The sequence below is a fragment of the Rhinoderma darwinii genome, chromosome 2 (assembly GCF_050947455.1).
Source record: "Rhinoderma darwinii isolate aRhiDar2 chromosome 2, aRhiDar2.hap1, whole genome shotgun sequence".
NCBI classification, from domain to species: domain Eukaryota; kingdom Metazoa; phylum Chordata; class Amphibia; order Anura; family Rhinodermatidae; genus Rhinoderma; species Rhinoderma darwinii.
Window position 1 is genome coordinate 326,092,256 of NC_134688.1, and position 13,925 is coordinate 326,106,180.

The 13,925-nt window shown below is 43.3% G+C and overlaps 1 long non-coding RNA gene across 1 annotated transcript in view; it reads right to left on the minus strand.

Moving 5' to 3' along the window:
- Positions 1-13,925, minus strand: part of LOC142741256 (uncharacterized) — a 33,180-nt gene that overhangs the window by 16,207 nt on the left and 3,048 nt on the right. The gene's annotated exons all lie outside the window — the stretch shown is intronic.

The following is a 13,925-nucleotide window of genomic DNA, read 5'->3' on the forward strand; positions in this document are numbered from 1 at the left end:
GAATCCTTTCATATGTGAATCTCTAGCACATGTGGGACCCAGACCTTTAGAAAAACTTAACACTGCGCTGATCCTTTAGCTGTACACTCTGCTTACACAGTCAACTGCTATACAAGGAGTATAGGTCTACTTCAAAAGGTGTAGACATTAAAAAACATATATTTTACGGCCTGATTAAAATATTTCGCAAACTGGACTAAACATAAAAATAAGTGGAATACACTAAATTACTTTGAAAAACTAATGTACATAAAATAAACAGTATTGTTCTCATCTAGTAAAGATGCATATATAACCCATGTCAATGTGAGGGTTGACATATAGATAAACCACATATAAACATAAAGGTCAATAGGTCATTGTAATATGCTTTTTACTAAAAAAAAACAAAACAAAAAAAACACAAACTACTGTCCACACAAGGAACTATAATGTACACTTACCGGAGAGTTTACTTTGACCAGAAGGACGTGTTTCCCATAGTGGTTGTTCGCAGATATTGCTGAAATCACATAGCTGGGAGGTAAAAAAGGTGAACAACTTTCAGCTCCAGACATTATGGGTAATATGTAATCTCACAAACTTTGAATATAGGTGAATTGTGGTTCACGTCGCTCTAGTGACGGCAAAAGAAGAACTTCTGTTATTGTGAATTGTCTGAGTACTGCTGTTAAGAGTGGACAATAGATAAAGGTAAAGCATGGACTGAATATAATGCTGTGCTGGTAAAAGGCTCTTAGATGCTGAGTTGAGTTGAGTGGAGGGTTGACTTCAACAGGCTCCCAAATAGCACATAATATGAACAAAGGACCACATCAGAGCTAAAGGTACTTTTACACCGTCCCATTTTGGCTGGTTCAATGAGGGCTGATCAATGAGACAGCTCATTGATCAGCGCTCGTTTTCTCCTTTCACAAAGAGCAATGTATGGGGATGAGATCGCCCTTCCCCATACGTTTGCTCCTTCATCTTCTGATCTCTGCCCTGCTTACACAGGCCAATTATCATTAGCCCGATAATTGGACCGTGTAAAAGGGCCTTTAGTTCACATAAAATATAATGCCAGACATATGGGGATGGGCAAAATATTTAAAGAAGACCCCCCGTGGCAGCATAACATTTCATCATAGCATACCCCCCTGATTGTCAATCAAACTCTGGATTTATTATTTTTACCTAAAGGCGGTTTTCCGAGAGTCTAAAAAAAAAAAACTGACGAAACGCGTCCTCTGACGCTGTAGTGCCAACATTCCGATGAGTATTGGTTATTTTTTAAATTTTATTACATTTCCTACTATCAGGCTAATTTTTTTGATTCCCAGAAAAGCCCTTTATTCTTTAATTACCTGCAATTGAGCATCCGGTCCACGTTCTATGATTCATCAGCAAAGCATCACAAGAGTAGGATGAGCCAGAACCATCTCTGCCTGTTGGCTCTGACTAGGGGGTGGGGAAGTGTGATTATACTACTCTTAATATTCTCCAAAATAAGATGAGATTACCAATACAGGAAACCTGAACTGTGTACTTCTATATAACTGATTATCAGTAACTGTAATAAGAGTTTGTGTCCCCCTGTGAGAGGCCTGTGTGGTACAGTCCAAATTATTAAATCATTCATGCATGCATAAGTGACGCAGATTTAGCCCTATTGATTTATGGAGTGAAAGCCTATCACTGAAGCATAATTCTTGCTGTTGCTATGCAACAGCCCCAATGTAGTGGATAATTAGTGACAGAAGTAGCAAGAAACACAACAGGTATGAGATTGACACATGCAATTCCTTAATAGAACACATGGAAAATATTTTTGAGTGGAATTTTCCTTTAAGTAGGTGTAATAATAAAGTGTATCTCTTCAAAATGTCATATATTGTCTAGTAATAACAAAAAAAAGATCATAAAAATGTATAACTCCACTTTTTCTTTATTATTTTTCTTGTCTTGTGTAATCTTGTAAATGTTGAACAAGAAAATGCAATAGGTTATACTAAGGTGACAATGTTTCCATCTTTGATGGTGAACAATATATTAGGATAGAGTTAGTTATTTTTAGGGGCGTAACTAGGAAACACTGGGCCCCATAGCAAACTTTTGACGGGCCCCCCTCCCCTGGGTGCCACACACAGCCCACCCTTGTAGATAGTGCCCCCCTGTAGATCATGCCATACAGCCCCCTCCTGTAGATTGTGCCATACAGCCCCCCCCTGTAGACAGTGCTATACAGTCACCCCTGTAGACAGGGCTATACAGCCCCCCCTGTAGGCAGTGTAATACAGCCCACTCTGTACACAGTGCTATACATGCCCCCCTGTAGACAATGCTATACAACCCCCCTGTAGACAGTGCTTTACAGCCACCCTGTAGACAGTGCTATACAGCCCGCCTGTAAACAGTGTTATACAGCTCCCCCTGTAGACAGTGCTATACAGCCCCCCCCCTGTAGACAGTGCTATACCTTCAAGTATCACTAAGAGGGAAAACCGATGCGGCGTTAAGCGCGTCAATTTTTTTCTTTTAAGCCCTCCTATAATCCCACCCAATCCGCGCCCATAACCACCCAGTCCAGCCCACACAATATAATACCAAATAACTGCCCCCACACAGTATAATGTCCCTATAGCTGCTATCATACAGTATACTGACCCATAGATGCCCCCGTACAGTATAAAGCCAACACAGATGCCCCCATACAATATAATGCCCACACAGATGCCCCCATAAAGTATAATGCCCACACAGATGCCCCCATACAGTATAATGCTCAAACAAATTCCCCCATACAGCATAATGCCCCATATTCTGTTTCCTCTAGGAGCAGAATCCCCGGCCAGATCACTGGCAATGGGGATTCTGTTCAAGGAGTAACCACTGACATCACTGTCCATATATGAACAATGACATCAGGGCTTCCTCGAGCACAGCGCTTAAAGTAGCTCTGCTCTTCCGCTCTGAACTAATTCTGAAGCAGGGAGCTGATTGTTCCTTGCTTCAGAATTAGTGGCTACTCCTTGAGTGGAATCCCCGTTGCCGATGATCTGGCCGGGGATTCAGCTCATAAGGAAACCCCTGAGGTCACTGTCCATATATCCGGCCAGAGTCGGCAACGGGGATTCCGCTCAAGGAGTAGCCACAGACGTCACTGTCCATATATCTACAGTAACGTCATGTGCTTCTCTGAGCACAACGCTTAGAGTAGCGCTGTGCCCGGGGAGTCCTTGGGAAATGGAGGAGCTCCCTCTGCTCCTCCACTCTGAGCTAATTCTGAAGCAGGGGGCTGATGGTTCCCTGCTTCAGAATTGGATTCAACTATCTACGTCCTGAGGACGCAGATACAGTTGACAGCGGGACACCGCCCGGATTCCGGGAGTCTCACGCTGAATCCGGGACGGTTGGGAGGTATGGGAGATACCTCCCTGCTCTGTTATAGTGCTCAAATATATCTGCCTTCGAAGGACTATTGCAAGTGGCGTCACTACCACTGTAGCACCCATAGCGGTTGCTATCGGAGCCTCTGGCATGGGGGGGCCCCCTCATGCCATGGGCCCGTAGCAGCCGCTATGGCTGCTACAGCGGTAATTACGCCACTGGTTATTTTGCTGCAACTTTTAGGGTCAGTGTGCGAATTCGTTGTGGATAATCCACAGAAAATAGAGTAGCAACAAAGTGGATGAGATAAAACAAATCTCATCCACACGCTGCGTAAATACTGAGTGAAACAAACGCTCAGAAATTGACCTGCGGTGTGTATTTTTATTCCTAATATTGCAATTATGCAGTGTATCTGCCCCGTGTGAACACAGCCTTAAGAGGTTCTCCACCTATTTTTTTTTATTAATCTGTCAAGCTATGTCTTTACTGTCAACTTTTTATTTCCTTTATTTAGAACATTTGGTACTTACACTATATGGTCAAAATTATGTGGACACCCCTTAATTATTGAGTTCAAAAGTTTCAGCCACACACATTGCAAACAGGTGCATACAATCAAGCACACCGTCATGCAATCTCCATTGGCTGTCGCTACTGCCAAATTTTACTGCCGCCTGGTCCCATACCTTTCCTGCCGGCGGCCTGCTCATCCTGGCCACCTGTGTCTGCTGTCTTCCTCTGCTTGAACCCTTATGACTCATAATGCACGCATGTGCGCACCTGCTGTCTCTAAAAGGGCCAGCGCACATAATTTAAAAACTCATCTGCCAATCCCTGTTTGCTCCTGGACTATTTAAGGCACCTCTGCTATTGACCTATGCAACATTGGTGCAACCAAGTTGTGTCCTGCAATGGTTCCTGTTTGCATCTGATTCCAGTCCACACTTGCTATCTGTTATCAGCCTGTATCCAGCTATCCGCTACCAGCCTGTATCCAGTTATCTGTTACCAGCCTGTATCCAGCTATCCACTACCAGCCTGTATCCAGTTATTTGTTGTAAGTCTGTATCCAGCTATATGCTACCATCCTTTATCCAGCTATCTGTGATCAGCCAGTATCCAGCTATCTGCTACAAGCCTATGTCCAGCGATCCACTACAGTCTGTGCCCAGCTGCCCGCTACCAGTCTGCCACCTGCTACCTGCTACCAGTTCATATCCGATTATCCACCATTAGTCTGCATCCCGCTGTCTACTGCCAGTTTGTACCCAGCTATTTGCGATGAGCCTACGCTTCCTGCCTATTACGAACTGTGTTGGCTGATCCGCATCCATCTGCCAAGGTACCATCTGCCAGTGCCTGCACTCTCGGTGTGCTACACCATAGAATCCTGGTCCGCTGGACCAGGCACTACTTTCACCGGAACCACCTCAAGAGGTAGCGACCTGGTAGCCTTCCCACAGCGCAGTACAGATCCCTGTAAGGAGGTTAGAGGGTGAAGACCGGGGAGTTTACTTAGATAACATGCTTAGAGGTGGCCAAACCGGTGGAGTATCCCAATGGGTCCACAACCCGCTGGTCGTAACATAGGCAAACATTAGAAGTAGTATGGCTTGTGCTGAAGAGACTTTAAGCTTGACACTGTCATAAGATGCCACCTTTGCCACACGTGAGTTCATACAATTTCTGATCTACTAGATCTTCCCTGGTAAACTGTAAGTGGAACTGTTTAGTAGTAACAACAGATCAGCTATGAAGAGGTAGATCACACAAATTCACGGAGTGGAACCGCCGAGTGCTGAAGTGCGTGATGTACAGTATAAAAATATCCAATCACTTACTAGAGTTCCAAACTGTCCCTGGAAGTGATATGAGCAAAAGACATCAGCATCAGTGACAGACATTGCAAGTGACATCAACATCAACAGAAGAACATTCACAAAATGTTTTTTTTTTTATGGTAGAGTAGCTGCAAACAAGCCTAATATCATTTTGTGTAATGCCAAGCGTTGGCTTTCGTGGTATAAAGTATTAAGCCACTGGACTTTGGATTAGTGGAAACATGTTCTCTGGAGTGACTGCCAATTGTGAGCCAGACCTTCTTGATCAAAACAACAGAGCATGACCTCACAAATACCCACAGACACACTCCAAAATCTTGTGGAAAGCCTTGCGAGAAGAGTGACGGCTGTTATAGCATATTAAGGGGGCCCAACTCCATATTAATACCTATGGTTTTGGAATGGGATGTCCAACATGCTCATATATGTTATGGTCAAGCCGTATAGTGTACATTGTAGCAAGATCAATCAGCACAGCACAGCAAAAAGATCAAATGCAACATAATGTTTCAAATTTGTGCTATTTTCTCATCAACAATTTCTCCATTGGCATTCTCTCCAGCGTGAGTAGAGCCACAAGCCAGTACGCTAATTCTGTACCCTCATGTGGATGTATCATAGCCACCACTTTACCAAACCCAACATAACACAGCAGAAAAGCCCTCCCTGGAAGATAGAACGTGTCCACAATGTACTTCTGAGTTACAAAAGTAGTATGAATTTATTAGGTGTTTCACATGCACAGTACTTAGTAAACTTTTATAAACCCTCTGCTCAAGTGTGAGTACACATATCTTGCCCATGCACTAAACATTTACAGGAAACAAACAAATATCGGGCACCTGGCATATAGGTGATCGCTTACATAGTGACCATGAGGGGGCTACCCAGCAAGCAGCAATCACATGCTGAATGGGCAAAATGCCATGACTTCACCCAGGCCCTGAAACTACTGTAAATTTAGGAGCATTTCTGCAATGAAAATAATATTAGTAAATGTGCTTATTTGGCAAATTAAGAATGATTAAAGATTGGAAACCCAGTTTAATCTTCTCTGTCAATGCTGTGTGAAATAGGTGAGACATCAGTGATAGTCTTCAGGACATCCAAAATAGTCGAGTCAGCCAAGGGCAAAAGGGGGAGGGGTCTAGGGATTTTTGCACATGAACGCTATCACCACCCCATGAGTGTGTTTTTCCAGCTTGCAGTAGAGACATGATACAATAAGCTCAATAATAATGTCATTCAAGAGAGATGCACAGTACAAGCCTACAGAACAGGACAAGGTCAAGTCCTGTTGATATACAAAAATATGACAAAAACATGTAGTGTCAGCGACCCTTGGGTATTATCACATTGAAGTATGCAAGTAGGGGGAGATTAACCCCTTATGGACATGAACTAGTTGACACGTTCAGGACGCAGTCCCATTTTTCAAATCTGACGTGTCACTTTATGTGGTAATAACTCTGGAATGCTTATACCTATCCAAGTGATTCTGAGATTGTTTTCTCGTGACACATTATACTTTAAGTTAGTGGTAAAAAAAAAATCGATACATTCAATATTTTATTGTGAAAAACACCACAATTTTGAGAAAAAGTTCAAAAATTGGAATTTTTCTAAATTTGAATGTATCTGCTTGTAAGGCAGCTAGTAATACCGCACAAAATAAATGCCAATTAACATTTGCCATATGTCTACTTTAGATTGGCATAATTTTTTAAACATCCTTTTTCTAGGACGTTACAAGGCTTAGAACTTTAGCAGAAATTTCTCACATTTTCAAGAAAATTTAAAAAGGCTATTTTTACAGAGTTCAGTTGTGAAGTGGTTTTGAGGCGCCCATACAATGCAAATCCCCATAAATCACCCAATTTTAAAAACGGAACCCCTCAAAGTATTTAAAACAGCATTTAGTAAGTTTATTAACCCTTTAGGCATTTCACAAGAATTACAGCAGTGTAGGGATGAAATTTACAAATTTCATTTTTTTTGCATAAATTCATTTTTAATACTTTTTTTTCTGTAACACAGAAGGTTTTACCAGAGAAACGCAGCTCAATATTTATTGCCCAGATTCTGCAGCTTTTAGAAATATCCCACATGTGGCCTAGTGTGCCAATTCACTGAAACACAGACATCTGAAGCAAAGGAGCACCTAGAGGATTTTGGGACCTTCTTTTTACTTGAATATATCTTAGGCACCATATCCAGTTTGAAGAGGTCTTGTGATACCAAAACAGTGAAAACACCCCCAAAAAGAAGCCATTTGGCAAACTACACCCCTCAAGGAATTTATCAAGGGGTATAGTGAGCAATTTGACCCCACAGGATTTCTGCTGACTTTAGGCTGGGAAAATGAAAATCAACATTTTTTTCTAGTAAAATGTCAAAATTGTTGATTTTTACAAGGCATGAAGGAGAAAAAGCACCCCAACATTTGAAAAGCATTTTCTCTCGATTACGGCAATACCCCATAAGTGGTCATAAACTGCTGTTTGGGCACACGCCAGGGGTCAAAAGGGAAGGATCACCATTTGGAGCTCAAATTTAGCTGGAATGGTTTTCGGGTGACATGTCACATTTGCAAAGTGCCTGTGACAGAGGCGTGGCTGGGTTCTCCAGCACGCGGGGCAAAGATTCAGTTTGCCCCCCCCCCCCCCGTCCCCGTCCAAACCACTTTCCCGACTTTTTCTTCTCCCTCACCATGTTTGCTTTCTCTACCAATCAATGAGATGTAATTTTTCTTCCCACTTAGTTTTTATGTAACTCGAGCATAAAACCATTTGCACATTTTACAAGCGATACAGTTATATAAAGTAGTTAACATAACAAATAAATTAATAAATAAAAAGAAAATAAATAAAGAGGTCAGTGCCGGACTAGACAGATTGCATATCTGAGGCTAATGAGACTATATGGTGACATAATGAACAGCCCCCTGGAGATAATGCCACACACCCCCCCTTGTAGATAGTGCCACACAACCCCCTTCAGAAAGTGCCACACTTCCCCTTGTAGACAGTGCCACACCCCCCTGTAGATAGTGCCACACAGTCCCCCTGTAGATAGTGCCACACTCCCCCCTTGTAGGTAGTGCCACACATGCCCCCTTGCAGGTAGTGCCACACACGCCCCCTTAGCGCTACTGCCAGCACCCTGTAGATATTGCCACCCTCCCCCTTGTAGATAGTGCCACACACACCCTCCTGTAGATAGCACTACACCCCCTCCCTGTACATAGCTCCATTGGGGCTTCCTAGAGGTGCCCCTGACATCACTGTCCATATATTGATAGTGACCTCAGGGGCTTCTCCAGGAGTGCAATCCCCGGGAAGAGCGTCAGCAACGCTTTGGCCAGGGAGTTCATCTATACCTCCCAAATTTCAAGTATCACGAAGAGCAGGGCCGATTCTAGCTTTTCTGCTGCCTGAGGCGAAAATGGAAATGGCACCCCCCCACCCCTTTCCACACAAAAAAAATAAATAAAAATAAATTGTAAGTAAGAAACAACTTGTAAAACGAAACAAAAAAATTAAAGCTGTGTGAACAAAAAAATACATTAGGGCCTGTCCACATCACCGTTCGCTTCCGTTCCGAGGTTCTGTCGGGTGAACCCCGCAACGGAAAGTGAAAGCACAGCTTCCGTTTCAGTCACCATTGATCTCAATGTTGATGGAAACATCGCTAATGGCTTCCGTTCGTCACCATTCCGGCTGGTTTCCAGTTTTCCGACGGAATCAATAACGGAGTCGACTACGGAACGGAACGGAATCGAACGGTGATGTGAACAGGCCCTTATTGAACATCGTTGTTATAAACTGCAAGGTCTCATAATGCTACAGGCAATTGTGTAGTAAATATCCCTATATTGCCCCAGCTATAAATACTAGTAAAATGACCAGGGCAACGTGTATCCAAAATTCAAACACAAAAATGAAAGAACAATGTCAATGTTCAAACTTGTGTCAGGGCTCCTTTAATGGCTCTTTACAGTTAGTATAGTAACACATGCGGCACTTTACAGTCAGTATAGTAACACATGCGGCACTTTACAGTCAGTATAGTAACACATGCAGCACTTTACAGTCAGTATAGTAACACATGCGGCACTTTACAGTCAGTATAGTAACACATGCGGCACTTTACAGTCAGTATAGTAACACATGCGGCACTTTACAGTCAGTATAGTAACACATGCGGCACTTTACAGTCAGTATAGTAACGCCTGCTGCACTTTACAGTCAGTATAGTAACACATGCGGCACTTTACAGTCAGTATAGTAACGCACGCTGCACTTTACAGTCAGTATAGTAACACATGCTGCTCTTTACAGTCAGTATAGTAACGCATGCGGCACTTTACAGTCAGTATAGTAACACATGCGGCACTTTACAGTCAGTATAGTAACACATGCGGCACTTTACAGTCAGTATAGTAACACATGCGGCACTTTACAGTCAGTATAGTAACACATTCGGCACTTTACAGTCAGTATAGTAACACATGCTGCTCTTTACAGTCAGTATAGTAATGCACGCGGCACTTTACAGTCAGTATAGTAACGCCTGCTGCACTTTACAGTCAGTATAGTAACACACGCGGCACTTTACAGTCAGTATAGTAACGCACGCTGCACTTTACAGTCAGTATAGTAACACATGCTGCTCTTTACAGTCAGTATAGTAACGCATGCTGCACTTTACAGTCAGTATAGTAACGCATGCTGCTCTTTACAGTCAGTGTAGTAACGCACGCTGCACTTTACAGTCAGTATAGTAACGCACGCTGCACTTTACAGTCAGTATAGTAACGCACGCTGCACTTTACAGTCAGTATAGTAACGCACGCTGCACTTTACAGTCAGTATAGTAACACATGCTGCTCTTTACAGTCAGTATAGTAACGCACGCTGCTCTTTACAGTCAGTATAGTAACACACGCTGCACTTTACAGTCAGTATAGTAACGCACGCTGCACTTTAGTCAGTATAGTAACGCATGCTGCACTTTACAGTCAGTAAAGTAACGCACGCTGCACTTTACAGTCAGTTTAGTAACACATGCTGCTCTTTACAGTTAGTATAGTAATGCATGCTGCACTTTACAGTCAGTATAGTAACACATGCTGCTCTTTACAGTCAGTATAGTAACGCATGCTGCACTTTACAGTCAGTATAGTAACGCACGCTGCACTTTAGTCAGTATAGTAACGCACGCTGCACTTTACAGTCAGTATAGTAACGCACGCTGCACTTTACAGTCAGTATAGTAACGCACGCTGCACTTTACAGTCAGTATAGTAACGCATGCTGCACTTTACAGTCAGTATAGTAACGCACGCTGCACTTTACAGTCAGTATAGTAACGCACGCTGCACTTTACAGTCAGTATAGTAACGCACGCTGCACTTTACAGTCAGTATAGTAACGCACGCTGCACATTACAGTCAGTATAGTAACACATGCTGCTCCCTACAGTCAGTATAGTAACGCACACTGCACTTTACAGTCAGTATAGTAATGCACGCTGCACTTTACAGTCAGTATAGTAACGCATGCTGCTCTTTACAGTTAGTATAGTAACGCACGCTGCACTTTACAGTCAGTATAGTAACGCCTGCTGCACTTTACAGTCAGTATAGTAAAACATGCTGCACTTTACAGTCAGTATAGTAACGCACGCTGCACTTTACAGTCAGTATAGTAACACATGCGGCACTTTACAGTCAGTATAGTAACGGATGCTGCTCTTTACAGTCAGTATAGTAACACATGGGGCACTTTACAGTCAGTATAGTAACACATGCTGCACTTTACAGTCAGTATAGTAACGCACGCTGCACTTTACAGTCAGAATAGTAACGCACGCTGCACTTTACAGTCAGTATAGTAACGCACGCTGCACTTTACAGTCAGTATAGTAACGCACGCTGCACTTTACAGTCAGTATAGTAACACATGCTGCTCTTTACAGTCAGTATAGTAACGCACGCTGCACTTTACAGTCAGTATAGTAACACATGCGGCACTTTACAGTCAGTATAGTAACGCACGCTGCACTTTACAGTCAGTATAGTAACACATGCGGCACTTTACAGTCAGTATAGTAACGCCTGCTGCACTTTACAGTCAGTATAGTAAAACATGCTGCTCTTTACAGTCAGTGTAGTAACGCATGCTGCTCTTTACAGTAAGTATAGTAACGCACGCTGCACTTTACAGTCAGTATAGTAACTCACGCTGCACTTTACAGTCAGTATAGTAACACATGCGGCACTTTACAGTCAGTATAGTAACGCACGCTGCACTTTACAGTCAGTATAGTAACGCACGCTGCACTTTACAGTCAGTATAGTAACGCCTGCGGCACTTTACAGTCAGAATAGTAACGCACGCTGCTCTTTACAGTCAGTGTAGTAACGCACGCTGCACTTTACAGTCAGTATAGTAACACACGCTGCACTTTACAGTCAGTATAGTAACGCACGCTGCACTTTACAGTCAGTATAGTAACACACGCTGCACTTTACAGTCAGTGTAGTAACGCACGCTGCACTTTACAGTCAGTATAGTAACGCACGCTGCACTTTACAGTCAGTATAGTAACGCAAGCTGCACTTTACAGTCAGTATAGTAACGCACGCTGCACTTTACAGTCAGTATAGTAACGCACGCTGCACTTTACAGTCAGTATAGTAACGCACGCTGCACTTTACAGTCAGTATAGTAACGCACGCTGCACTTTACAGTCAGTATAGTAACGCACGCGGCACTTTACAGTCAGTATAGTAACACATGCTGCTCTTTACAGTCAGTGTAGTAACGCACGCTGCACTTTACAGTCAGTATAGTAACGCACGCTGCACTTTACAGTCAGTATAGTAACGCACGCGGCACTTTACAGTCAGTATAGTAACGCACGCTGCACTTTACAGTCAGTATAGTAACATGCTGCTCTTTACAGTCAGTATAGTAACGCACGCTGCACTTTACAGTCAGTATAGTAACGCACGCTGCACTTTACAGTCAGTATAGTAACGCACGCGGCACTTTACAGTCAGTGTAGTAACGCACGCTGCACTTTACAGTCAGAATAGTAACGCACGCTGCACTTTACAGTCAGAATAGTAACGCACGCTGCACTTTACAGTCAGTATAGTAACGCACGCTGCACTTTACAGTCAGTATAGTAACGCACGCGGCACTTTACAGTCAGTATAGTAATGCACGCTGCACTTTACAGTCAGTATAGTAACGCACGCGGCACTTTACAGTCAGTATAGTAACGCACGCTGCACTTTACAGTCAGTATAGTAACGCACGCTGCACTTTACAGTCAGTATAGTAACGCATGCTGCACTTTACAGTCAGTATAGTAACGCACGCTGCACTTTACAGTCAGTATAGTAACGCACGCTGCACTTTACAGTCAGTATAGTAACGCACGCGGCACTTTACAGTCAGTATAGTAACACATGCTGCTCTTTACAGTCAGTGTAGTAACGCACGCTGCACTTTACAGTCAGTATAGTAACGCACGCTGCACTTTACAGTCAGTATAGTAACGCACGCGGCACTTTACAGTCAGTATAGTAACGCACGCTGCACTTTACAGTCAGTATAGTAACATGCTGCTCTTTACAGTCAGTATAGTAACACACGCTGCACTTTACAGTCAGTATAGTAACGCACGCTGCACTTTACAGTCAGTATAGTAACACACGCTGCACTTTACAGTCAGTATAGTAACGCCTGCTGCACTTTACAGTCAGTATAGTAAAACATGCTGCTCTTTACAGTCAGTGTAGTAACGCACGCTGCACTTTACAGTCAGTATAGTAACGCACGCTGCACTTTACAGTCAGTATAGTAACACACGCGGCACTTTACAGTCAGTATAGTAACGCACGCTGCACTTTACAGTCAGTATAGTAACGCACGCTGCACTTTACAGTCAGTATAGTAACACATGTTGCACTTTACAGTCAGTATAGTAACGCACGCTGCACTTTACAGTCAGTATAGTAACGCACGCTGCACTTTACAGTCAGTATAGTAACGCACGCTGCACTTTACAGTCAGTATAGTAACGCACGCTGCACTTTACAGTCAGTATAGTAACGCACGCTGCACTTTACAGTCAGTATAGTAACGCACGCTGCACTTTACAGTCAGTATAGTAACACACGCGGCACTTTACAGTCAGTATAGTAACGCACGCTGCACTTTACAGTCAGTATAGTAACGCACGCGGCACTTTACAGTCAGTATAGTAACGCACGCTGCACTTTACAGTCAGTATAGTAACGCACGCGGCACTTTACAGTCAGTATAGTAACGCCTGCTGCACTTTACAGTCAGTATAGTAAAACATGCTGCTCTTTACAGTCAGTGTAGTAACGCACGCTGCACTTTACAGTCAGTATAGTAACGCACGCGGCACTTTACAGTCAGTATAGTAACGCGCGCTGCACTTTACAGTCAGTATAGTAACGCACGCGGCACTTTACAGTCAGTGTAGTAACGCACGCTGCACTTTACAGTCAGTATAGTAACGCACGCTGCACTTTACAGTCAGTATAGTAACGCACGCTGCACTTTACAGTCAGTATAGTAACGCGCGCTGCACTTTACAGTCAGTATAGTAACGCACGCGGCACTTTACAGTCAGTATAGTAACGCACGCTGCACTTTACAGTCAGTATAG